General features: G+C 36.9%; 1 long non-coding RNA gene across 2 annotated transcripts in view; it reads left to right on the plus strand.

Moving 5' to 3' along the window:
• LOC139364220 (uncharacterized) overlaps positions 1-26,270 on the plus strand; it is a 48,896-nt gene extending 22,626 nt beyond the window's left edge. Inside the window, exons 2-4 of one of the 2 annotated variants that reach the window (XR_011625669.1) lie at positions 14,297-14,510; positions 18,438-18,494; positions 26,044-26,270. This is a non-coding gene — a long non-coding RNA (uncharacterized lncRNA). The remainder of the gene's footprint in view (positions 1-14,296; positions 14,511-18,437; positions 18,495-26,043) is intronic. The other variant, XR_011625670.1, reaches the window with a different exon arrangement.
• Positions 26,271-27,989: the final 1,719 nt, after the last annotated feature.

Raw genomic sequence — 27,989 nt, forward strand, 5'->3', positions numbered from 1 at the left:
TAAGCATTCCCTCCTCTCCACAGCCTTGTCAGCATCTATTGCTTTTTTTTTCCTTTTTAGTACTAGCCATTCTGACTCGTGTGTGATGATATCACGTTGAGACTTTAACTTGCATTTATCTAATGGTTAATGATGTTGAGCGTTGTTTTTTATATGTTTGTTGGCTGCTTGTACGTCTTCTTTAGAGGAATGTCTTTGCTTGTTGAACTGAAGTTTCTTATAGATTCTGGATATTAGTTGGATGCATAGCTGGAATATATTTTCTGTCATTCTGTAGGTTGTACGTTTACTCTGTTGAGTTTCTTTTGCTGTGCAGAAGCTCTTTAATTTGAGTCCCAGTTGTCAATTTTTGTTTTTGTTGCAATTGCTTTTGAAAACTTAGTCATAAATTTTCCCAAGGCAGATATCTAGACTGGTGTTTCCTATGTTTCTTTCAAGGATATTTATGATTTGATTAAATCTCTAATCCCTCTTTAGTTAATTTTTGTATGTGGTGAAAAGTTGGGGTACAATTTCATTGTTTTGTATATGGTTAGTCAGCTCTCCCAGCACAATTTATTGAATAGGGAATCCTTTTCTTACTGTTTATTTTTGCTGACTCTGTCAAAGATCAAATGGCTATAGGTGCACAGCTTTATTTCTATGTTCTCTAACTTGTTTCATTGCTCTATTTGTTTTTGTATCAGTACCATCCTGTTTTGGTTATTGTAGCCATGTGGTATAATTTGAAGTCAGGCAACATGATGCCTCTGGATTTGTTTTTGCTTAGGATTGTTTTGGCTATTCAGGCTCTTCATTGGTTCCATGTGAATTTTAAAATAGTTTTTCTAATTCTGTGAAAAAAAAAAGACATTGGTAGTTTGATAGAAATTGTACTGAATCTATAGATAGCTTTGAGTAGCATGGTCATGTTAATGATATTGATTCTTCCAGTCCATGAGCATGTAATGTTTTTTCATCTGTTTGTGTTTTCTATTATTTCTTTCAGCAGTGTTCTGTGGTTCTTCTTTTAGAGATTTTTACATCCTTCGTTAACTGTATTCCTAGGTGTATGTGTATGTGTGTGTGTGTGTGTGTCTATTGTAAATGGGATTGCATTCTTGATTTCACTCTCAGCCTGAATGTTATTGGTGTATAGAAATGATACTGATTTTTGTACCTTGATTTTGTGTCCTGACACTTTACTGAAGTTGTTTATCAGTTCCAGGAGGCTTTTGCTGGAGTCTATAGGATTTTCTAGGTCTAGACTCGGATAGTGAAGAGAGTGATCTTTTTTTTTAATTTTAATTTTTCCTATTTGAATGTCTTTTATTTATTTCTCTTGCCAGATTGTTGTGGCTGGGACTTCCAGTACTATGCTGAATAGGAGAAGTAAGAGTGGATGTCCTTGTTTTGTTCCAGTTCTCAAGGGGAATGCTTCTAGCTTCTGTCATTCAGTATAAAGTAGGCTGTGGGTTTGTATAGACGACTCTCATTATTTTTAGGTATGTCCCTTTGATGCCTAGTTTATTGAGGGAGTTTTTATCATGAATAAATGTGATTGAAAGCTTTTTCTTTGTATATTGAGATGATCATCTTGTTTTCTGTCTTTAAATCTGTTTATATGGTGAATCATATTTATTGATTTGTGTATGTTGAATCAACCTTGCTTTCCAGGAATGAAGCCTACTTGATCGTGGTAAATTAACTTGTTGATGTGCAGCTTGATTTAGTTTAATAGTATTTGGTTAAAAATTTTTGCATCTATGTTCTTCAGGGATATTGGCCTGTAGTTTTCTTTTTTCGTTGTGACTTTGCTAGGTTTTGCAGTTTGTTTGTTTGTTTGTTTTTTAAATAATCAAAAAGGGAGCAGTTGGAAAAACACTGGACAAGTTGGCTGAATGAAGAATGAATGTGTGTGCAGTATTTAGGAGGTTTAGAGAGAGTGTGGTGAACAAAAGGGAATGCAGCATAAAAGGAGCCTCAAAGGATGGAGAAATAGAAAAGAGAACTTACTTGTAGAGTTCATCTACTTCACTGATTTATAATGTGCTCTTTTGTGCCAGGATGAAGAGAAAAATAAAACCTTAAATTACTATGCATAAATTATAATAACTACTTCTATAATTAAATGAGAGATTTGAATCCATATTTCTTTAATAATATAAGAAGAGAAAAAGTTGAAACAAATACTTGGTAAGTGAGATCCTCAGGGCAAGTGTTGGGTGGAGACAGCAAATAACTCCACTGTTAGGGTTGTGGTACTTAAAAGATAAAAACAGAGGGTTCTCAATTCATTAGAATTTTAAGTAAATAAATGTTATTCACACAAGTATGTTCCATGTAATAACTTGAACATGCTTTAACTGCAAACTTATCTGTTATTTATTTAAATTCACATTTTACCCAACACCCTTTAATTATCTGACAACTTCATCTGCATTAAAATGTAGGTAGGAGAAAGATGAGTTAGTGAAGAAGAAAATACCTGGTCGTAGGCCATGCAGGATGTAAAAATTAAAAAACACACAAACACACAAAACAATGAGGTTTACTGTACAGTTTTAAATCAAATGGTATACGGTGCCATAATATATACCTTCTCAATTTTAGACTCACATTCCTTTAAAAGGCCACTACGTAAAGCTTGGATAAGTGGTTTGATGAGGAAAAGGGTTAACATAAAATTATATTGTAGGAGGGATGGTGGCAAAGTCTGGCATAAAGTGATAATTAAGAAATCATGTGTAGTTCTGACTTTAACACGACTAAAATCAGAACCTTATTTCTCTCTTTCCATTTCTTCCGAACTTGCTCTATTCTCAACGTTGCAAAATGGGTATAGGCTGTGTTGCATTTCTCACCTACAGTATGAGCAGAGAAGCTTATCCATTCCGTTGCAGCAGGTCCAGAGACGTTTCACTGAAGTGCTTTGGTTTTTATTGAATTGCATGCTTATTATCTCTGGACAAAAAGATGTGTACATGAAGAGGATGTTTTGATAGGCCTGACCTGAGCTGTATGCTCACAATAAAAGCTAGAGACACAGTCATTTGACATTAAAACAACTGAGAAAAGATGATGAATCTTGAGAAGATATGGGATATTATGTACAAAAGAGGGGTTATAAATACTTTATGGCCAAAACAAAAACAAAAACAAAATGTAAGAAAACAAACAAACAAACAAACAAAAAAAACTAGCACTGTTCCACTATAAAGTTTAAACAAATCTAACTTTGGTTCAGGCTTTAGAAACTGATTGACATCTGGGTTATGTATATTTCACTTACCACTTTCTGCATGGTAATCTTCTAAACTTTAGAAACTTACCTTATAACTCTTTTAGGCTTGCTATGAAGCCTGCCCCAGATAAGCACCTCATAAAAGAAGAATAAATAAATGAATGAATAAAAGCAAATGTCATGCTATAGACTTTTGAATAAAAAGATTTTCTCTACAACATATTAAAAGAACGAACCAGCAGAATGTTTTCAAACTTTAAAACAATTTTGTTTAAGTTAATCATGTCTGAGATGATAAATAAATCAGCAGGAAAAAAGTGAACTTCAAAACGTGTGTCTTTAGGAGTATTTGAATTGGAAAACCACTGACAATTGCTAAAGTGACCTTTGACTGGTTATTCATCTTTGGAATAGGAAGACAATTTACCTGATCGTGTTGTCATGATGATTAAATATGACTTATGTACATGCAAGTGCTGAGCACTAGTCTATTACCTCTATGAGCATTGTGATCACCATGGCATATCCAGGGACTAGCTCAATTTCTAGTACATTGGAGGCACTTGATAAATGTTTCCTTAATTTGAAATCTGAGAAGAGGACATTAAGGTGAGTTATCCCGTTTTCTTTCTTTTCTCCCACCTTCACCTCTAGAGTGTGTGTGTGTGTGTGTGTGTGTGTGTATGTGTTTGAGAGAGAAAGAGTGAGAGAGAGAGAAAGAGGTGGGGGAGGGGTGTTATTTAGGGTAAAAATACAAAGTAGTAACAATTCATTGTCCTTTTAAATCAAACATTATTCAAACTTCACATGTCACACATGTCAGGAATCCATCACATTTTACTGAGTATTTAAAATTTCATTTGTTTTCGCTCTGAGTTCTTTCACATTAGATCCAGCAGTTGAGATACATTTTGCTCGTGCTGCAGTTTTCTATTATGGATATATAATGTGTCTAACAAAGAAATGAGAAACTAAAATTGTTGCTTTTGCCTCCTGCCCCTCATTTCTTTTTCTCATGCTCTGAGGAATGTCTTCTGCATATAATATAATCCTTCAAAGGAAAAAGTTATCTATGTATGAATTATGCAGTAACGTAAGAGGAATTTTTTATTATTTTTTAAAATTTCCTTAGGTTTTTGGGGAACAGGTGGTGTTTGGTCACATGAGTAAGCTCTTTAGTGGTGATTTGTGAGATTTCGGTGCACCAAAATCACCCGAGCAGTATTCACTGTACCTAATTTGTAGTCCTTTACCCCTCACCCCCCTCCCAAACTTTCCCCCAAGTTCCCAAGGTCCATTGTATCATTTTTATGCTTTTGCATCCTAATTGCTTAGCTCCCGCTTATGAGTGAGAACATACAATATTTGGTTTTCCTTGACTGAGTTACTTCACTTAGAATAATGGTCTCCAATTCCATCCAGGTTGCGGTGAATGCTGTAATTTCATATATATATATGAAATATAGATATATATTTTACAATTTCTTTATCCACTCATTGATTGATGAGCATTTGGGCTGGTTGCATGTTTTTGCAACTGTGAATTATGCTGCTATAATCATGTGCATAAGTGTCTTTCTTTGTATAATGAGTTCTTTTGCTCTGGGTAGGCACACAATAGTAGGATCGCTGGATCAAATGATAGTTCTAACTTTTAGTTCTTTAAGGAATCTCCACACTGTTTTCCATAGTGGTTGTACTAGTTTACATTCTAACCAGCAGTGTAAAAGTGTTCCCTTTTCACTGCAACCAGAAAACTTTGTTGAATCTAATGTGATATGACTGAATATCTACAGGTTTTACTTAATTTTAAATGTTCTATGTCAGTTAATATTTATGTCATCATCTATAGTAAGTTCCACATAAGTACATAAAACCATGAAACAGACCTAACTGAAATTTAAAATATCTGTTTACCTTTGTAATGAGTTTTTTTTTTTTTTTTTTTTTAATGAGTTTTAAGATAGTGTGAACTTAACTGATTTAAGTTAATATTTAAGTTTAAAATTTAGGTCAGAAATTATAAAGGGATGATTTTGTAGTTAATATTATGAAGGAAAAACATTTCTACCATTTACTTAGAGTGACTGGAATTTGTATGGCTTATCAACATTAACTTACTTTTACTCTGTGCATGTCATTGAACTTTGTAATAGTTGAGAAATATAAATAATAATAATGTCATAGTATATATCTAATTACTGCTGATTCAGATGTAGACAATACCTTTGAAATATTTGTTGTGTGTTCCATTATTGTCATAAACTTTAAAATAAAATGAACTTTAACTGATGATAAAGGTAACTTATAACACATATCAGACATGTGGGAAGCTTGGAACTCCAATTATAAATTGTGAACAAACCCACTACACAGATAATCTGTAATATTTTTGAACATATTATTCTAAACCACTTTCTATGTACAAACACCAGGTACATATATTTCAGCATTATTGACTGTATTCTGTGGAGTTTGGAGGTGAGGAAGTTTGAACAATGGGGAGGTATTAGCAATTGCTGTCCCATGGAATTAATATTTGAGAGGCTAAGGGCAAGCAGATACCCTGAGAAAGCTGGCATGTGTGTCAAATACATATAAAAAATGGGAAATATGACGTGAAATGAGGCTGGAATCTGGACAAGGGAAGATCACAAAGGAGGTAAGAACTTTGGTCTTTATCATAAGAACAATGTTGTAAATGAATCCTAGGAATGACATTAAATGACCCTCTCTGTTGTTAATTTTCTCTCACTTGAGTGTCTGAAGACCCTCTAAACATGATGAGATATCATTTCACCATAATTATGTTACTTAACTTGGCAAAAAGGTGAACCACATTTAATCACATTAGGGCTTTTAGAGTTTTTTCTAACTGGTAGAAGAAATAAAAGCCAGAGAGATTTGCAGCATGCAAGCGACTCAATGCATCATTCCTTCTTTTGAAGGTGAATGGGTCCTCATCCTAGAGTCTAGGTGGTCTCTGGAAGTGAAAAGCAACCCCTGGCTGACAGCCAGCAAAGCAGCAGGAACTTTAGTCCTAAACCTGATGAAATGAAATTCTGCCCAAAACAGAAATGAGCCTGGAAATGAATTCTTTCCCAGAGTCTCCAGATAAGATTCTAGCCGGAAGACTCCTTTGTTTTAGCCTCCTGAGACACTGAGCAGAAAATTCAGTTGAGTCTACTTGGACTACTGACCTACAAAACTCTAAGATAATAAATTGATGTCATTTTAAGTCATAAAGTTTTTGGTAATTGCCTGCAGTAATAGAAAACTAAAGGTAATGGAAAATATAAGACAAAGCAGTATCAAAATTTGATTTGCATTTTGAAAATGTCACTCTCTGGGGAAATGGAGAGAGAGAGAGACAGAGAGAGAAAGAGACAGAGTGAAGAAAGAAAGAATTCTCGAGTACGTGCAGAAACAGTGGAAAGATCTGTTAGGAAGCATTTGAAATAATCTAGGACAAAGAAGACAGTATCTTGAACAAAGAGTAAAAGATGCAGTAATGGAGATTTTAAAAAAGAAAATCAGTGTCCATAAAGAATGTGCTACTTCTTTTACTCATTCAACTGAAGATGTTTTAGGAAGTGTGCTGGGTAATAGGGACAATGAGGATTGTGCTAAAAACATATACTTTTTCTATATCAATTTCCACCCTCTCTCTGCCTTCCTTCCCTGGAGGTTGTTCTATAGAGACTACAGAAATAAATTCTCCTGTCCTCTTGTTTTGATTTGAATTTAACCAATGAGAAGCACTGGCAAGGGGCTGGAGGGAGGGAAGAGAGTGAGGCCAGAGCATTCATTTGTTTCCTTTTATAATTTATTTTCATTATATTCACCATATTTCCTTCATATTCATTCTTCTTGTTTGCGTTTTACTCGGTTTTCTCCCCATGAGTCATTGTGAACTGACTGCATCACTTAACCAAACATCATAATGTCTATTGGTGGCCCGCTCCCCTTCTCTTCTTCTGAATCTGGCACATGCTCTTTTCTATTACCCCCTTTAGGCCTAGGGGTGATATACTAGGTCTGGGAATTACATTATCCCAGTCTATGGCCAATTCACTGTAAATAGTTTCACCTTGAATTATCTTCAATTTACTCTCGCTGAGGATGCCATCAATTCCATGTATGGATTTCAAATCTAACCCAAGTGCTTAGCCCCTTTTTCACTATTGCATGTAGTGAATTCAACTATCTCTCACCCAAATGGTGATCATATGCACTGTGATAGATTAACCTAGAAGAGAATCATATATGGGAAGGGCTGGCTCAGTGCAGAGAGTAGATTTGCTCGGATTGGATAGGTAACCCTTGAAGTATCATACCAACAAACAGGTGGAAACATTAAGTAGGAGGTTGGATACATGAGTACATTAGTCTCTTTTCATTCTGCTGATAAAGACATACCTGTGACTGGGGAGGCCTCACAATCATAGTGGAAGGCAAGGAGGAACAAGTCACGTTTTACATGGATAGCAGCAGGCAAAGGTAGAGCTTGTGCAGGGAAACTCCCCCTTATAAAACCATCAGGTCTCCTGAGACTTGTTCATTATCATGGAAACAGCACAGGAAAGATCTCCCTCCATGACTCAATTACCTCCCTTCAAGTCCCTTCTATAACTTGTGGGAATTCAAGATGAGATTTGGGTGGGAACACGTGTCAGCCAAATTATGTCAATGAGTTTAAAGTTTTACAGACAGGTGAAGCCAAGAGATAGAAATAGTTCAAATACACAAAAGCTGAATCCATAAATATTATGAGATTTTACAGGAGGTAAAGTATACAAAGGGAAAAAGGCCTAAAATTTTCTTAGAAAGTTTGGATACCTTAATATTTAAAATACTGATGATATAGCTTATATTTATGAAGACAGGCACTTCTGTACACTTTTGGCAATGTAGAAATTATGCCTCAGAAGGTCATGTGTCTAGAAAGCAGAAGAGCAGATAGTCTGGCTCCAGAGCCTCTAAACTGGATAAAGATTACCCTCAAAGGAGACAGAAAGAGTAGCCAAAGAGGATGGTGGGATAACACACAATTAGAGTAATCATTGTGATGACAACAGCGTCAAACACCTCTGAGGAATCAAGTATGATGAGCATATAATGATATTCATTGGATTTAGTAACATGGAGATTGTACTTTCTTTTCTTTTCAGTCACAAAAAATTATGCAATAAATTTCTTGCATGTACCCTTTATGCTTTTATCTTTTTCTAGAAGTGGAATTGCTAGATCAATGAGTATGGCTGTTGTAACATTGATAAATAATTTCAGATTACTATTCAGAAAAGGTAGACATTTATACTCATACAAATAGTAAATGAAAATGTGTGTTCCATCAAGTCTTTCCAACACTGCTGTCAACTTGATGCTGATGTCTGTCCACCTAAAATAAACTCCAGTGTTGTTTAGTTGTGTATATTTGACTAGTAGAGAGGGAGAAACATCTTGCATATAACAGTTGTGAAGTTATTATGTTTAGGGGTGTGACTCTTACAAAAGACAATGACAAAGAAAAGTCTGTAAATTACGCCTTTTTAATGTCTGACAAAGCCTAAGTCAATGATGTCCATTAGCATATATTATTTTAGATTAATATTAGCTAAAATTAATTCAAGAAAAAAATGCTTCTGTAATCCCTTTACCTTGCTGCATTTTTATTCACATTTAGCAACCTTAAGCATCTGACATTTGTCATGTAGCCAAATACATATTCATTGAGCAAGATGAATGATGATGATTGATCATGATGATGACAATAATGATGATAATGATGGTGATAGTGAGGATGACAATGACAATGGAACTCATGCCTTGATGTAGTTTCTCAAGAGTTGGGTGTTTTCCTTTTAATATTTTTCAGAATTTTTTTTAACACAATTGCACTCAGGAATTGGAATATCATTTGTATTTCATTTTTTATCAGTGTGCAAAATGAGCAGGAATAAAGGAAGTTAAAATAGGAAACAGAATGAATTGTGATTTTTGCTCACTTGTAGATGTGTGGACGTGGGCGTGTGGATCTCTTTGCTATTACCTGCGGCTCTGCCTAGCTTTGTATAGTTCTCTCTATGATATTCTATCTAATTTATATTCTGCTTCTTTAAGACTATCTTTAAATTATTGGTGTAGTGTAAGCAATACATCTTTTAAATTATAACTTCCTCCCGCAATTATCACATAACTTCCTGTCTCCAACCTAAACACTTCTCTGGCATTTTATGAGTTATCCATCTAGATCTGCTATTTGGTCCACAACTTTATAATCAGAAATTCCCATGGAAAACAGACTTAACATATATTTATAGTACTGGTGGCTCATGCATACAAAGAGTACAGGGAAGTTTGGGTCTCATATTTGGCTCACAATTGAAGCAGATTGTTTTGCACATTTGAGTGACAATAAGTATTTTCCTTCAAAAGACAACAATCTGAAGTACATTAAATTAACTTTCTCCAGAGCAGAATATTTTTAATGACTTTAGATTCATGTGATAGGTAGCAAAATGAGTTTTACAGCAAGTTTGATGATAACTTATCATTTCTCTAAAGAAATACAAAATTTAACAAGTTAAGTGATAATAAAATAATACAATGATAAATAGGATATATCAACCTAAATTTGAACAAAATGCTTACAAATGTCCAATTTTAGTGTTTTCACTTTTGAAATGCCACTGCTCATTATATGAATATTGTCCTCTCTAAAATGTGTCCAAAATAACAAATTTAATTGGATAACTCCCATCACTTAATTCATAGCATTCTATTGACCATTCAAAAAAGTTATCTTCTGGCTATAATATCCAGCACAATCATTTTGATGCCTAAAGGAGGGTCTCAAAGATATGCAAGAGTCCTTGCTTATCAAAACATACACATTTTCTAATGGCATGTATATGATGATGGGTAACATAATCCAAGAACTCTGATATAAAAGGTAAGAACTCTAAAAGGACTATTTAGAAGTTACTTTACATATAAGTATTGCCAGTTTTGCTGTTTTAAAATGTTTTGCCTCACTATCCTGTGCTTTGTATTTCAAGTGGTTTATTCTAAATGTACACATTAGCAGTTGTACAGCTAGGCACTTTTATTCATGATTGACAAAAGCAATTAGTTGAAGGCCAAAGGAAGGTAACTCTTGTGAGGTATGGCATGATACAGAGGTTCAAACAACATCTTTGAAACTCGGTCTGGCTATACCCTCTGCCCAAGATTGTCTTTGTGTTGGTGCAGGCTCTCTCATGGTGTCAATTCAAGCACTGTTCTTTACGTATGTCTCTCATTTGAGCAACTCCAACAAGAGAGAGCGTTTATTTTGAAACAGTTCCTAGCAAAATCCCAGGGCTGGGCTGGCACTCATTGGTATAGCTTCTGTATTAGTTCATTTTCATGATGCTGCCAAAGACCTACCTGAGGCTGGGCAATTTACAGAAGAAAGAGGTTTAATGGACTTACAGTCCATGTGGTTGGAGAGGCCTCACAATCATGGTGGAAAGCAATGAGGAGCAAGTCACATGGATGGCAGCAGGCAAAGAGAGAGATTGTGCAGGGAAACTTTCCCTTATAAAACCATCAGATCTTGTGAGACTTATTCACTCTCATGAGAACAGCATGGGAAAGACCTGCCCCCATGATTCTATTACCTCCCACCAGGTCCCTCCGACAACATGTGGAAATTCAAGATGAGATTCAGGGGTGGGGACACAGCCAAACTATATGATTCCACCCTGGCCCCACAAATTTTATGTTCTCAAATTTCAAAACCAATCATGCCTTCCCAACAGTCCCCCAAAGTCTTAACTTATTTCAGCATTCACTCAAAAGTCCACAGTTCAACATCTCATCTGAGACAAGGCAAATCCCTTCCATTAATGAGTCTGTAAAATCAAAAGCAAGTTATTTACTTAGTAGATACAACGGGGATACAGGCATTGGGAAAATACAATCATTCCAAATGGGAGAAATTGGCCAAAATAAAGGGACTACTGGCCCCTTGCAAGTCCTAAATCCAGCAGGACAGTCAAATCTTAAAGCTCCAAAATGATCTCCTTTGACTCCAAGCATCATACCCAGGTCATGCTGATGTAAGAGTTGAGCTCCCATGGTCTTGGGTAGCTCCGCCCCTGTGGCTCTTCAGGGTACAGCCTCCCTCCAAGCTGCTTTCTGGGCCAGTGTTGAGTGTCTGTGGCTTTCCAGGCAGACAGTGCAAGCTGTAGGTGGATCTACCATTCCGGGGTCTGGAGGACAGTAGCCCTTTTCTCACAGCTCCACTAAGTGGTACCCAAGTAGGGACTCTGTGTGGGGACTCTGACCTCACATTTCCCTTCTGCACTGCCCTAGCAGAGCTTCTCCATGAGGGCCCTGCCACTGCAGCAAACTTCTGCCTCTGCATCCATGCATATCCATACATCTTTTGAAATCTAGGCAGAGGTTCCCAAACCTCAATTCTTGACTTCCATGCACCTGCAAGCTCAATACCACATGGAAGCTTCCAAGACTTGGTGCTTGCACCCTCTGAAGCAAGAACCCAAGCTGTGCTTTGGCCCCTTTAGTCACAGGTGAAGTTGCTGGGAGACAAGGCACCAAGTTCCTAGGCTGCACACAGCACAGGGACACTAGGTCCAGCCCACAAAACCATTTTCTCCTCCTGGGCCTCTGGTTTGTGATGGGAGGGGCTGCCATGAAGACCTCTAACATGCCCTGGAGACATTTTTCCTGTTGTCTTGGAAATTAACATCCTCATTACTTATACAAATTTCTGCAGCCTGCTTGAATTTCTCCTCAGAAAATGGGATTTTCTTCTCTATCACACTGTTGGGCTGCAAATTTTCTGAACTTTTATGTTCTACTTCCCTTATAAAACTGAATGCCTTTAACAGCACCCAAGTCACCTCTTGAATGCTTTGCTGCTTAGAGATTTTTTCCTCCATATACCCTGAATCATCTCTCTCAAGTTCAAAGTTCCACAAATCCCTAGTACATGGGCAAAATGCTACCAGTTTCTGTGTTAAAACATAATAAGAATCACCTTTGCTCCAGTTCCCAACAAGTTCTTCATTTCCATCTGAGAACATCTCAGCCTGGATTTCACTGTACATATAATAATCATTTTGGTCAAAGCCATTCAACAAGTCTCTAGAGAGTACCAAACTTTCCTGCATTTTCATGTCTTCTTCTGAGTCCTCCAAACTGTTCCTACCTCTGCCTGTTATCCAGTTCCAAAGTCACGTCCATATTTGCAGGTATCTTTGCAGTAGCGCCTCACTCTATTGGTACCAATTTACTGTATTAGTCTGTTTCACACTGCTGATAAAGACATACCTGAAACTGGGTGATTTACAAAATAAAGAGAGGTTTAATGGACTTACAGTCCATGTGGCTGGGAAGGCCTCACAATCATGGTGGAAAGCAAGGCAGAGCAAGTCAAATTTGACATGGATAGCAGTAGGCAAAGAGAGAGCTTGTGCAGGGAGACTCCTTCTTATAAAATCATCCGATCTCATAAGACTTATTCACTCTCAGGGAACAACATTGGAAAGACCTGCCCCATGATTCAATTACCTCCCATGAGGTCCCCCCAACAACACATGGGAATTCAAGATGAGATTTGGGTGGGGACACAGATAACCATATCAGCTTGCAACATTTTTAACCATTCCAGGCTGGGCGTGGTGACTCACGCCAATAACCCTAGCACTTTGGGAGGCCAAGGCAGGCAGATCACTTAAGGTCATGGGTTTAAAAGCCTGGCCAACATGGTGAAACTCCATCTCTACTAAAAATACAAAAAAAAAAAAAAAAAATTAGCAGAACATGGTGGTGGGTGCCTGTAATCTCAGCTACTTGGGAGGCTGAGGCAGGGGATTACTTGAACCTGGGAGGTGGAGGTTGCAGCGAGCTGAGGTCACACCACTGTACTCAAGCCTGGGTGACAGAGCGAGACTATGTCTCAAAAACAAAACAAACCAAAAAAAAATTCCAGTACACACTAGTGTAATTGTGAGGTTGGGAGGGTATAAATGTTTTGTTTTGGATATCTGTGTTACATGTCCAAGTAGCTACCCCATCTAAACCAAATGAACTTAGATTAGGAGAGAGAAAAATCTTGCATCCTGAAATATCTAATAAATGAGTACATTTTAGCTATTTCTGTCTGATTCATAAATAAGAAATTCTGAAACTGCTGAAAATTCTTTCACAAAACCAACAGTATTTGCTTTTTCTTTTCTTGAGGCACAAGTAGCTCATTCATCTCAGAAAAGCACTTAGTAATTAACTGTGTTTTAATGTGAACCTTTCCTGGTTAACCATTACTAAAGCCAAAGTGATTAAGTAGTGAAGCACTAATTGCCCCCAACTCTCCTTCATCTCAGAGTTAGATACAAGTAAGATATGAATAGGCAAAAAAATTAGCTAAAGAGAGATGGTGTAAGTGTGTGGCATGTAAACCAGCACTTGTTCTGAGTTAGGGTGCTCATCTGGAAAAACAATGATGAGACTGAATATTACTGTAATCCATGGAACCAATGCAAACAACTTAATGAGTGTGTGGTGCTATGGTTTGAATGTTTGCCCCCTTCAAATCTCATGTGAAACTTAGTACCCAATTTGGCAGTGCTGTAAGGTGGGGGCCTTTAAAAGGTGACTGGATTGGCTGCGTGCAGTGGCTCAGCGCTTTGGGAGGCTGAGGAGGGTGGATCACAAGGTCAGGAGATGAAGATCATCCTGGCTGACACGGTGAAACTCTGTCTCTACTAGAAATACAAAAAATTAACTGGGTGTGGTGGTGGGTGCCTGTAGGCCCAGCTACTTAGGAGGCTGAGGTGGGAGAATGGCATGAACTTGAGAGGCGGAGCTTGCAGTGAGCCAAGATTGTGCCACTGCACTCCAGCCTGGGTGACAGAGCGGCACTGTGTCTCAAAAAAATAAAAATAATAATAACAAAATAAAAAAGGTGACTGGATCATGAGGGCTCTGGTCCTAGGGATTACTGTATGAATGGATTAATGAATGAATCGACTAATGAGTTAATGAATTAATGCGTTTTCATAGAGTGAAACTGGTGGCCTTATAAGAGGAAGAAGACAGGCCTGAGCTAACAAGCTAAGCCTCCTTGCCGTGTGATGCCCTGTGTTGCCTTGGGACTCTGCAAAGAGTCCCCACCATCAAGAAGTCCCTCACCAAATGCAATCACTAGACCTTGAACTTCTGAGCCTCCATAACTATGAGAAATAAATTACTTTCATTTATAAATTTCCAGTTACAGGTATGCTATTATAAACAGAAAACAGACTTAAGACATGTACTGAAATCAAGTCATAATTCGCACAGGTTGGCAAAAGACAAATGAAAAAGTAACCTATAGATTTTGCAAAGTTAAGATTCACAAGAGTGACTAGAGAACAGAGCGATTTTAATCAAAATGAAAGGGTACCATAAGATGGCATATTTCTAACTATATTCCTTAGAACCACAGTTCCACAGAATATTGATGGAAAATGCAAAAACGATTCATTGGTGAGATAAGATTCGAAAAATCTGAGTAAAATGAAGTTAAAACTTTCTTTCTTCCAAGGCATCTATAACCAGGTGCTAAGCATTAGCTGTCCCTGGCTTCTTCGCTACTGGCCCAAAGGCTCAGGGAATAGCCGGTGTCAACATATGCTTGGGCTGGGATCAGGTAGAAGTAGGTATTAGAAAGCAGGTATTGCCGGGCGCGGTGGCTCAAGCCTGTAATCCCAGCACTTTGGGAGGCCGAGACGGGCGGATCACAAGGTCAGGAGATCGAGACCATCCTGGCTAACATGGTGAAACCCCGTCTCTACTAAAAATACAAAAAAAAAACTAGCCGGGCGAGGTGGCGGGCGCCTGTAGTCCCAGCTACTCCAGAGGCTGAGGCAGGAGAATGGCGTGAACCCGGGAGGCGGAGCTTGCAGTGAGCTGAGACCCGGCCACTGCACTCCAGCCTGGGCGACAGAGCGAGACTCCGTCTCAAAAAAAAAATAAAAAATAAATAAAAAAAAAAAAAAAAAAAAAGAAAGCAGGTATTGGGATTATCTGAGGTCAGCCCACACGGAAGCTAAACTAGATGCTGTGTTATCAGGTGCATTTTGCTTCTGACAAATTAGGCCTTGAGCAGTCAGGAGTGGCGGATTAGACACAGACATAAGCCAGGCTTTGACTTAATAGGTCAGGAAAAGGTTTGGGCAGAGGCCTGAATAGATTCAAAATTCTCACTAAGATCATTATTCCATATCACTCTGGGTTTACTCGTCTCTGCCTTTTCTCTAGTCCTATCTGATGGCTTGATGCATTTTAAGAGGATTTAATCCTTTTCACCAGGGAAACAATAGAGTAATGACGTAATTTATGGAGTGCTGACTCTAGGGAAAACACCACTCTAAGCTTTCCGTGCTTATTTAAGTGCCAAACCACCTTATAAAGTAGGACATTTTATTAGTATATTGGAGGAAACTGAGTCCCAGAGAAATTAACTAAATTGCATGAGAAACAACTGGGTGTTGAAATCTCCAAAACGCATACCCAAACACCTTGCTTTCTCACCTCATTCACATCAGGGTTTTCAATACCTACTTCACATTTTTTTAAAATGGCAATTTCTAACTGGGCTCAGGAGTCTACTCTCTTCATATTGCTCACCGGGATGTTACAGGAAGCTTGTCTTTCTTAAAATCCATTGTTGGGCAGGAGGGAGGTAGCTTGCCTGTCTCCAAGGACAGAGATGGAACATTCAGAAATATGAAATCAACAGTTTCCTCAGGACCACATATGGCCTCTGGAATCACAAGTATCTGCTCCTCCTTCAAAGTTACCAGTTATACATATTATGTTCTTTGTATTTTTCCCTCATTTCCACTCTAAAGCAATGATCATGTTCCTCGTAATTTATTGCTCCAAGATCGTCAGAACTATGTAAAATGAAGGTGCTTGCTTTCAGTTGCCCTTATCCCTAATTCATAAGTCTATATTTATTGTCAAGATTAGGCAAGCAAAGTGTTTAGGAAGAGGTAGGAGAAGAAGGTCAGGTCTTTGAGAGATGGATGAGAAGAAAGAGACTTTTGTGAATGAGGAGGTTAGCAGTTTACTCAACTAATAGGTTCTTTGTCTGCTTTGTGGCAGAGAACTGGGAAGGTGCAGTGGTGAGAGGGTAATAGTTGTGGAGTAAGACTTGGGAGAATGGCCCTAGGCATGGGGTATTCCAGCTGTGGCAGGGCTTGCTGTGTCCCCAGCATGGCCTAAAAGGAGTCATTTAACTTTTGGGGGGTCATGCAAATGTCTTAGCGATAACTACCCAAGACTATGGATATCTTTCCAAATGGCTTACTCTTGTACGTTTTGGTGGCCTTTCCATAACACTGCAGGAGATGCAAGGGAAATCAGATCATGATAGGGACCTGACATTTCTATCAGCCTAGCACAGTTTTCCTCAATTCAAAATCCTTTTGTTGCCAGCAGACATTTGGCATTCTCTGAAAACATTTTTTGTTGTGGCAAATGGGGGTGGGGTGTTGTTACAGGTGTTTAGTTGTAGAGACCAAGCATGCCGTGAAATATCATACAGTGCACAAGAAAGCCACCACCACACACAAAACAATACTGGCCACATGTCAGTAGTGTTGAGATATGTCAACAATATAGCAATCATTCATAAAGATTGAGGTTGTGAAATCCTGGTGATATGGTTTGGCTCTGTGTTCCTACACAACTCTCATCTGGAATTGCAATCCCCATGTGTCAAGGGAAGGAGGTGATTGGATTATGTGAGTAGTTTCCCCCATGCTGTTCTCATGACAATGAGTGAATTCTCGTGAGATCTGATGATTTGATACATGGTAGTCACTTCTCTTCTCTCTAACCTGCTATCACTTCTGTCTAACCTGCTGCCATAAAAGATATGCCTGCTTCCCCTTCCACCATGATTGTAAGTCTCCTGAGGCCTCCCTAGCCATGTGGAACTGTGAGTCAATTAAACCTCCTTTATTTTTCATAAATTACCAAGTTTGGGATAGTATCTTTGTGGCAGTGTGAGAACAGACTAATACAACTGGTGATCTAACAACAAAGCATTCTACATTTAATTTAATTTAAGGGGGGATAAAAAGTAATAGAAACATCTGATTTCTTCCATACTCAAAATTGTGGCTGTAAGGAGATTCCTGTTAAGATGGCTTATAAACACTCACATTGAATTGTTTTACCTTCTAAGAGAGTTAGGAACTAAAATAAATCATTTTTCTTAAATTCTTATAATTATGGTAATACACCTCTTATTTTGTTCATAGAATAAATGCAAAAAAATGTTATGAACAACAAAGAATATTTATAGTCAATTAAACATTTTATTTTGTTCATTTTATATCAAAGAAAGAGACCTATCTTAATATGTCAATTTAGGTAGCTGGATACCATAATCACAGGTGGGTACCCCACATGTGTTCCAGACCACCTCCAGACAGCTCGGTGATTACCTGTGCACAAGTCCATATATCACTAGCTAATACTCAGAGATTTTTAAACAATATTATCAATCGTTCATAAAGATAAAGCTTGAGAAATTGTTCCTTTTCTAAAATGGTACAGTTCAAAGTCTCTTCTCATCAACCTTATTTTTCATAGTCCCAACTCTGTTCTGCATTGGGCAGCTTGCACAGCAGTACGATCTGCCATTCATCATTCAGTATTGAGCCTCTTGAGGATCTTTTTTATAACAAAAGTGTATCAGTATCTTTGTAAATCCAAAAATGGACAATGGAATTAATTGCAGTGTCAAGGATAGAAAGAGTTGACAGGAAAGATTTTAGGATAAAATATTGAATCATGTTTGAAGGACATTTACGTTTTACCTTTTATCCTTTTATAAAGGGAAGAGATTTTATGAAACACAGCACTAAGCTAAGTAACAGGAATACAAGACAGTATTGAGCTAAAATCTTATACTGATATGACGATTCCATGTACAAATATAAAAATGTAATCTATTGCTCTGTAAAGATAGTTGGGTGGGAAATTAAATAAGCTGTGATAGCAATGCTTAAAACTAACATCCCCAGGTTTTAAGAGATTTTAAGAATTTGATAATAATTGCTTTTTTTAAAAATCTTAAATCTATGGGAATTTTCACTGCTAAAGTGAATCTTAAAAATAATATTTTCTATGTAATATATAAATGCAGGTGCTGTAGACACGGCTGGCAACGTGTGTACTCAGAGACACAGACTGCCTTTTTAAGGTGAGCCTATAATATTGCCAAAATGCATAAGATTCAAAGAAAATTTAAGCAATCTCTCCAATAAATGGCCACAAGGCAAGGGAGAAGGGAATTTAAACTGTATAATTCTAAACATGCAGCCCTTTTGATACATTCAGATAAACTAAACTTCTTTTATATCCAGATATTTGCAATTAATATTGCAGTTTTCTTGACTATGTTAAAAACATTACTTATAGACCGACAATTCATTTCGGAAATTCTAAACCCAGTTCTTTAAAATAAAAAGGTGATCCAAGGTTGAGGTATATGGACAGGTTTGGGGCAGTTATCAATCAATCAGCCATTCACCAGGGTCTAGCTAGTTGTGCCCTACTATTGATAAGAACTGTTTAAAATCTAAGAAACCCATTGTGATTCTATATGCCGTGTCATGAGGAAGCACAGTCCCTCTCTTCATAACACGCAAATCAGTTGTTCGAGAAACATCTTCGTCTTGCAGTAACAGTAACTAGGTTATGTCCTTTGGATTTAGGTTTTCTAATTATCTAGGCAGTGTAAAATCCTCACCCATTTCTCTCCACTTTTCTGAAGAAAAACGGACAAACAGCTACAACATGAAACCAGCCAAAAAATTCTCTAGGTATTTTCGTGGTTGATCATTCAGAATCCAGCGCACAAAGACAGACTTTCTCCTTTCATTAGAGTTATACTATTTTTTTCTTTTTTTTTTTTCTTTTTCATATCACTCTTCCCTCTAAAATGTAAACTCGCCCAGGGTCCAGTTATTGCCTTATTCAATTCTCCATTTCTGTGTCCTTATGGCCTGGCACATAGTAGGGACTCAAAAACTTGACTGAGTAAATAATGATAGTTCTCATTTTTATGTAATTTTAACGAATATGCTGAAGGCCACAGTAATAAAAGAATGATAAAGCATTCTGCCTCATTCTTTGCCCATGGAAATCTCTTTGACAAAACCACCATTTCTGGGGGAAAATGATATCATTATGATAGAGGAGAAACAGGCAACCCAAGCTGTATAGCAAAGGAAAGGGCAAGGACTTTAATAAATTACTTCTCATGTGAAAGATGGTTAGAGGTGGAATTAAGTGTGTTTCTTATAGCCTGGCAGCGGATGTTTAAGCCAACATAGTGTTATATATTTTATGTACTGAGAGGCAGGCTGGGCCCCTAGGAACCATCAACTACTGAATTAAATTTAATCACCTATGTTCATTTATTATAGATTCCCAAAAGGCTTTTCTCCATGCTTCTAGGCAGCTGTGTTGGTTTCCCTTCAGCTTTTTTCTAACTTTTTAACCTTGTGACTATTTTTCTTCTTTCCAGTTTTATACATTTCTACCTAAATGTTCTTGCCTTTTCCCTAAAAAATGACCACAAGCATTTTGAAAATAGAAAAATACAAGTACTGAGGATACATGTATTTTTTAAATTTAGTGCCTTACTTTTTAAATTGAATTTTTATTTGGGTAAAAATTCTGGTATTTTCATAAGCTCTTTTGTCACTAATGAGCATTGTTTCTGGTTGAAAATGCAATTCGCTAGAGCCTGGAGAATTGGGGGCTTAGATACATTCAAGTAGTAGTTGAACTATGACCACTTAACTGTAGGTCATGATTTCTCATTAACCTCTTGAAAACTAGCACATTCACCATTGCCTTGTTTCTGCCCCTTATACAAGACAGTCCCTGTATTATAGCTCTCTTATAAATCCAGATGCATGTATTAAATCACACTCACATTGTTCAAATAATTGTCCTTTATTTTTCTTTAACTCAATCTAGTGTGGGTTTTTTTAAATCATTTTCTCCATCTAGAGGTAAAAGGTTTTTGTTCTGTGTCTTAAATATATACATTGATCACATTAACTTATTTCCTCATCCAGTAAAAATCCTATGTCCTATTGCAAAGTCTGATGCACAGTAAGTGAGGCAAAGTTCTTACCCCCAAAAAGCACAAATTATGAAGTGGCTAAACCTTGTGGTGATTAATATCATATAAACATATCTCCAAAGAAAAACTGCCCTGCTTGTAGTTGGGTAGTTGGGCAGGATAGCCATCCCTGAGAAGATAATACAGAGTTTGAACTCCAATGAATGATTTAGCACATTTCACTAAATAGAAAATGAATCTTGTCTATGAGTGCGTCTATGTGTACGTGCAACGGAAAAGGAAAGTTTGGGAAGAGCACAAGGTCAAGGATTTTTGTGATGAAACACTTCGATTTTGAGGAATCTATAGCAATATGAAGATACATTGCATGTTTAGAGAATCTTAAGTAGTTTCATACTACTGAAAGTTAAAGGGCATTGTACTCTCTCTCTGAGAAACATCCAATAGGCAAGAAGGAACCACCATGGAACATTTAAACAGCGAAACCATTTATTAGACAATATAATATATGAATGCTCTAATTTACAAAGAACATGAGGCATATAGAGAAGTGTGTTACATCAGGTCTGTGTTTCAGAATATATATTTGTATATATATAATATATGTAATATATATAACATATGTCATAATATGTAATATATTATGTAATATATATTATGTATAATATATATGGTTACTGTATAGAAGAAGAGAAAAAGTAATTAGAAAAAAACTAGTCTCAGTAAATACAAGCATACCTCCTTGTATCACACTTTGCTGTATTGTGATTTGGCGATATTTTGTTTTTCACAAATTGAAAGTTTGTGGCAATCCTGCATTAAGCAAGTTATCAGCACCATTATTCCAACAGAATGTGCTAATTTTGTGTGTCTCTGTCACATTTTGGTAGTTCTTACAATATTTTAAACGTTTAATCAATATTATGTCTATTACGGAGATCTGTGATCAGGGACCTTTGGTGTTAATAATATAATTACTTTGGGGCACCAAGAACTGCACCCATATAAGATGGTGAACTTAATCAGTAAATGCTGTGTGTGTTCTGATTGCACCACCTACTGGCCACTCCCCTATCTCTCTCTTCCTTGGGCCTCTCTATTCCCTGAGATGCCATTGAAATTAAGCCAATTAATAACCCTACAATGGTTTCCAAGTGTTCAAGTGAAAGGAAGAGTCACCCCATCTCTGATGTTAAATCAAAAGCTAGAAATAATTAAGCTTAGTGAGGAAAGTATGTCAAAAGCCCGAATAGACTGAAAGCTAGGACTCTTGTGCCAAACAGTTAGCCAAGTTGTGAGGACAAAGGAAAAAGTTCTTGAAGGAAATTAAAAGTGCCACTTCAATGAACACATGAATGATAAGAAAGCAAAAAAGCCTTATTGCGGATGTGAAAAATGTTTTAAGTGATCTGGAGAGAAGATCAAACCAGCCACAACATTCCCTTAAGCCAAAGCCTAATTTAGAGCAAGGCCCTAACTCTCTTCAAGTCTATGAAAATGAAGAGAAATGATGAAGCTGCAAAAGAAAGCTTGGAAGCCAGCAGTTTGGTTCATGAGGTTTGAGGAAATAAGTCTTTTTTTTTTTTTTCTGCCTTGAGACTGAGTCTTGCTCTGTTACCCATGCTAGAGTGCAGTGGCATGATCTTGACTCACTACGACCTCTACCTCCCAGGTTCAAGTGATTCTCTTGCCTCAGCTTCCCAAGTAGCTGCGACTATAGGAAAACATCACCATGTCCAGCTAGTTTTTGTATTTTTTAGTAGAGACGGTTTCACTATGTTGGCCAGGCTGGTGTTGAACTACTGACCTCAAGTGATCTGCCCACCTTTGCCTCCCAAAATGCTGGGACTACAGGTGTTAGCCACTGTGCCTTGTCTAAGACATTTTTATAACATAAAAGTGCAAGGTGAAGCATCAAGTTCTGATGTGGAAGCTGCAGCGAGTTATCCAGAAGATCTAACTAAGACAATTGCGGAAAGGTAGCTACACTCAACAACACATTTTCAATGTAGACAAAACAACCTTATATTGAAAGAAAGTGCCATCTAGAATTTTCATAGCTAGAGAGAATTCAATGTCTATCTTCAAAGCATCAAAGGACAGGCTGATTCTCTCATTAGGGACTAACTGTAGTTGGTGACATTTAGTGGAAGCCAATGCTCATTTACCATTTCAAAAATTCTAAGTCCTTAAGAATTATGCTAAATCTACTGTACCTGTATGATATAGAGGAAAACACAAGGCCTAGATGACAGCACTCCTGTTTACAGCATGGTTTACTGAATATTTCAAGCCTAGTTTCAAGACCTACTGCTTAGAAACAAAGTTTATTTTAAAATATTACTGCTTATTGACAATGTACCAGGTCACTCAACAGCTCTGATGAAATGAATGAGGAGATTAATGTATTCATGCTTGCTAACACAACATCTATCCTGTGACCCATGCATCAAAGAATAAATTTGACTTTCATATCCTATTATTTAAAAAATACATTTTATAAGGCCATAACTACCATAGATATTGATTCCTCTGATAGATCTGGGCAAAGTCAATTGAAAACCTCCTGGATCTTTCATCATTCTAGCTGCTATTAAGATTATTTGTTCCCAACATAAAGAAATAATAAATGCCTTACATTATGAATGTGTTAATTACCCAAATCTATTCACTATATATGTTTTAAAATATCACTATTTACCCTATGAATATGTACAATTATAACTTGTCAATTTTAAAAAAGAATAATCATGATTCATGGGAGGTCAAAATATCAACCTTAACAGGATTTTAGAAAAAGTTGATCCCAACTTTCATGGATGACTTTGAAGAGCTCAAGACTTCAGTAGAGGAAGTAACTGCAGATGTGATAGAAATCGCAAAAGAACAAGAATTAGAAGTGAAGCCTAAAGATGTGACTGAATTGATGTTATCTCATGATAAAACTTAAATGAATGAAGAGTTGTTTGTTATGGATGAACAAAGAAAGTAGTTTCTTGAGGACAATATACTCCTGGTGACAATGCTGTGAACATTGGTGAAATGACAACAAAGCATTTATAATAGCACATAAACTTCATTGATAAAGCAGTGGCAGGGTTAGAGAGGACTGACTCCAAATTTGAGAGAAGTTCCACTGTGAGTAAAATACCAAATAACAAACAGCCTTGCATGCTATGGAGAAATCTTTCATGAAAAGAAGAGTCAATAAATGTGGCAAACTTTATTGTTGTCTTATTTTAAGTAATTGTCACAGCCACTCCAATCTTCAGCAACCACCACCCTCATCAGTCACCAGCCTTTAACGTGGAGGCAAGACCTGCTGTCAGTAAAAAGATTACAACCCACTAAAGGCTCACATGATTGTTAGCTTTTTTTAGCAATACAATATTTTGTAATTAAGGTATATACACTGTTTTTTAGACATAATGCTACTGATCACTTAACAGACTACAGTATAAACACAATGTTTATATGCACTGGAAAACAAAAAATTGTGTGACTTGCTTTATTGTAATATTTGCTTTGTCGCAGTGGTCTGGAAATGAACCTGCAATATTTCCAAGGTATGCCTGTAGAGTATACATCCTCCACCTGAAGTATCTTAAATTTCATATTTAATTTAGTAGTAGCTCAAGATTATCACTGTCACAAGTGAGTTAAATTCACATTTATGAAAAAATGTGCAGCGTTAATGTGTATATTCATGTAAGTGATATATTTCATAAACTTTAGTTTGACTCAAAACAAGGCAAAAAACTTATTATCACAACTTGGAACATCAGTAAATCAATATCGTTATTTTTAGAACTAAGAAAAAAGTAAACTTTGAAAACTAATTTTAAGTATATAATCTAAAATACATATAAAGTAAAAATAAGTCATGAAATCTGTATATACTATGATCTTAACTAATTTATTTCTTTATATTTCTGTACTCAACAAACATTTTGAAAGTAACTATATCAGAATATTATCTGTTATTGTCTCTGAGAAATGAGACTATAAATACTTATTTAATTATTCTAGCCTTTCAGCAATTATGGAATTATGTTACAATTACAAAAATCAGAAGAAAGGGAAGGTAGGAAGAAGAAAAGAAAGAAGGTATGAATATAGAAAGGGAAGAACTTAAGTTAAAAAAAAAAAAGAGAAAAAGGCAATAAAATGATGCATTGTTTTATGACTTGCCTGAGTAGAAAAGGAGATTTGAGAAAGAAAAACAATAAACTACCAAAAAAACAAAACAAAACAAAACAAAACAAAAACCTACACAAGTGGTTGAAACACAATGATTGCTTGTTGAGTGTAAAAACTAACCTTTTGTGAATATTTTCACCACTTTACAAGACCTTGGACTTTGAGTATGAATTGTTGATCTGTTACAGTTATGAGCTGCAGTTTATCTTTTTCTCACTCTTGCCAGTTCATTCCTTTCATGTCAATGGAAGTGAGATTTAGTGATACAAAATGCATTTTTGTCAGCAAGTCATGCTTAGGATCCACACACAGTGAGGCATGTAGATAACACACGCTGCTCTTAATATCCCAACAATTCAACCTCCGTTTCTGACCTTTCCCACTTATGGCATATTGAAATATAAAAGTCCCAGTGTATGCAAACTTAAAAATGAGGAAATTTAAACATTTGTCCCGGGAAGGATGTAATTTGGTTTAACAACTATGCTCACTAACTCGGAGTGTAAAATCTTAGCAGAGGGACTGGGTGGGGTTTACATGATACTATTAAATTCAATAAAGAGAAGAAAGGGGCTATTCATTCATTCACCCATTCAAACTATTTTTTTCATTGTACTTTTTATTGTTTGTTATCCCTAAAAGGATGAAATTCAATATGTAAAATATGTTTTTTTAAGAGATGAATCAGCTCTAATGCCAAATTCGATAAACTCAGCTGCTAAATTCACATTTCATTATCATAAGAGGGGGGAAAATAAATGATGCCCCAAAAGTTAACTATTTTTCTCAGAAGCTCCAATCTGGAAATGAAGGGTAAGTTATTGGAGTGCTTAGAAACCAAATTGATACTTGGAAAATAAAACTCACATAATGATTTTTGCAGCCAGTGTATTTATTCTGAATCCGACAGCCATTAATACACTTTAAACTCCAGGGAATGGAAGGAACCAATGTGAGTTACTTTATTATCTCATTTATAGGGGATATATGACTTTAGAAAGAACTGTGATTACAGAAAATTTGGCTTCACCCCTTCATTGTCTGATACTTAATGTATTTATTCTGGAGATCCTATCTTCTCTAGCATAGAAATACCACAAAGATCTCATGCAATTACATGAAATGCTCTCTTTCAATGCTTTTGAAATTTCCAAAGAAGAAAATCATCCTTCAAACAGTTGGTAGTAAAACCTTCTGACAATAAGAAGCCCTAATAAGAGATGATGGGTCTATGTAAGTGATTAACAACTTTAATATTTATGTTGCCATATGGCTAATTCATGGTTTAAGCAAGGTAGGGCTGCATTGATTTTAGCCTTCTAGTTTGTGTTAAGATCACAGCTTGCTAGATACAAACCTCTCTGAGTTAGATATTCATTTCAAGAAATGCAACATATTGATGGATCTCTTCTATTTGTCTCTTTGAACATTTGTCTTGTTATTCCCATCACAGAGAGGGTATACTAGAGCAACATGGAGCAATTAACAGAGCAAGGGATCTGGATTCAGGTGACCTGGGTTCTAGGTTTGTATCTATCTTATAAAAAATGACTCAAAGCAAGTTCTAAGCATCTCTGGACCACAGTGTTCTCCTGGGCAACATGAGGATTGACCACTGTATTATAATATCAACTGACTCTGCAGTCTTAAAAATCCATCTCCTATGAATAAAGATGTGAAACCGAAGGGACCATATTATTTGACAAAACACAACTCATTCTGAAAAAAAAATCAAAGTGCTAGAGATGAATTACATTACTACAAAAGTGCCGAGACCAGCTCGGTCAGGGAGACCCTAACCCAGTGGCGCTAGAGGAATTAAAGACACACACAGAGAAATATAGAGGTGTGGAGTGGAAGGGAAATCAGAGGTTTCACAGTCTTCAGAGCCGAGAACCTCGAAGAGAGATTTACCCATGTATTTATTGACAGCAAGCCAGTGATTAGCATTGTTTCTATAGATTAAGTATTCCTTATGGGAAACGAAGGGATGGGCTGAAATATAGGGATGGGTTGGGCTAATTATCTGCAGCAGGAGCATGTCCTTAAGGCACTGATCGCTCATGCTACTGTTTGTGGTTTAAAAATGCCTTTAAGCTGTTTTCTGCCCTGGATGGGCCAGGTGTCCCCTGCCCTCATTCCGGTAAACCCACAACCTTCCAATGTGGGCGTCATGGCCATCACGAACACGTCACAGTGCTGCAGAGATTTTGTTTATGGCCAGTTTTGGGGCCAGTTTATGACCAGATTTTGGGAGGCCTGACCCCAACACAAAAGGGTCATTGTTTTTGCTTTGTGCTTCAAATGTAGACACTAATATAGCCAAAGAGGTTGACCAAAACTAGATTTGTAGGGTATACATTTAAATTAATTATCAGGACATTAAAAACTGCTCTAAATAAGTAATCAAATTACATTGGTTGGTTGGTTTTGTACCGTTGGTTGGTCCTAGTTCAAAAATGCTTACACGTTTAGAGAAAATACTAAACAATAACAGATGATACTATAAAAAATGTGTGTGCATTCTTAAAAACAGTCTTACAGGACATTTTATTAACTGTGTTTTACAAAACCCAAAATAATTTTCTAACTATGTCTCACAACACATTTAGAAGGAAATTTGTAATGCATAGGAGAAAGTAAGAAAAAGGACCAGAATTTTCAATTAAAATTGACCTTTAAATTTCATAATGGACAAAAATCGAATCAGTGTCTACAATGCTAATATAGATAAAAATAGTGATGATTGTATCCTGGCTAACATGGTGAAACCCTGTCTCTACTTAAAATGCAAAAAATTAGCCAGGAGTGGTGGCAGGCACCTGTAGTCCCAGCTACTCAGGAGGCTGAGTCAGGAGAATGACGTGAACCTGGGAGGCAGAGCTTGCAGTGAGCTGAGATCGTGCCACTGCACTCCAGTCTGGGTGACAGAGTGAGACTCTGTCTACATAATAATAATAATAATAATGATTGTAATAATAGGAATAATATTTAGCATATGTGAGTGCTACGATATCAGGAAAGCACTGTGATAAGCACTTGTACTGCATTATATCACTGAATTTCTCTAATAATCCTATAAAGTAGATAATATTATGTGACTTTACAGAGCAGGAAACTTGCTGACGTTCAATGTGAAAGTTGAACACTGACTACCCATAGGTACTAAGAAAGGAGCAATAGACATCGGGGCCTGCTGGAGGGTAGAGGGTGGCAGGAAGGTGAGGATCAACAAACTACCCATCAGGTACTGTGCTCATTACTTGGATGATGAAATAATCTCTACACCAAACCCCCATGTCAGGCAACTTATCCATGGAACACACCTGAACATACACCCCTTGAACCTAAAATCAAAGGCGGAAGGGGGAAAAAAAGAAAGTAAAATGGCAGAATGAA

The sequence above is a fragment of the Macaca nemestrina genome, chromosome 7, assembly GCF_043159975.1.
Source record: "Macaca nemestrina isolate mMacNem1 chromosome 7, mMacNem.hap1, whole genome shotgun sequence".
Lineage (NCBI taxonomy): Eukaryota > Metazoa > Chordata > Mammalia > Primates > Cercopithecidae > Macaca > Macaca nemestrina.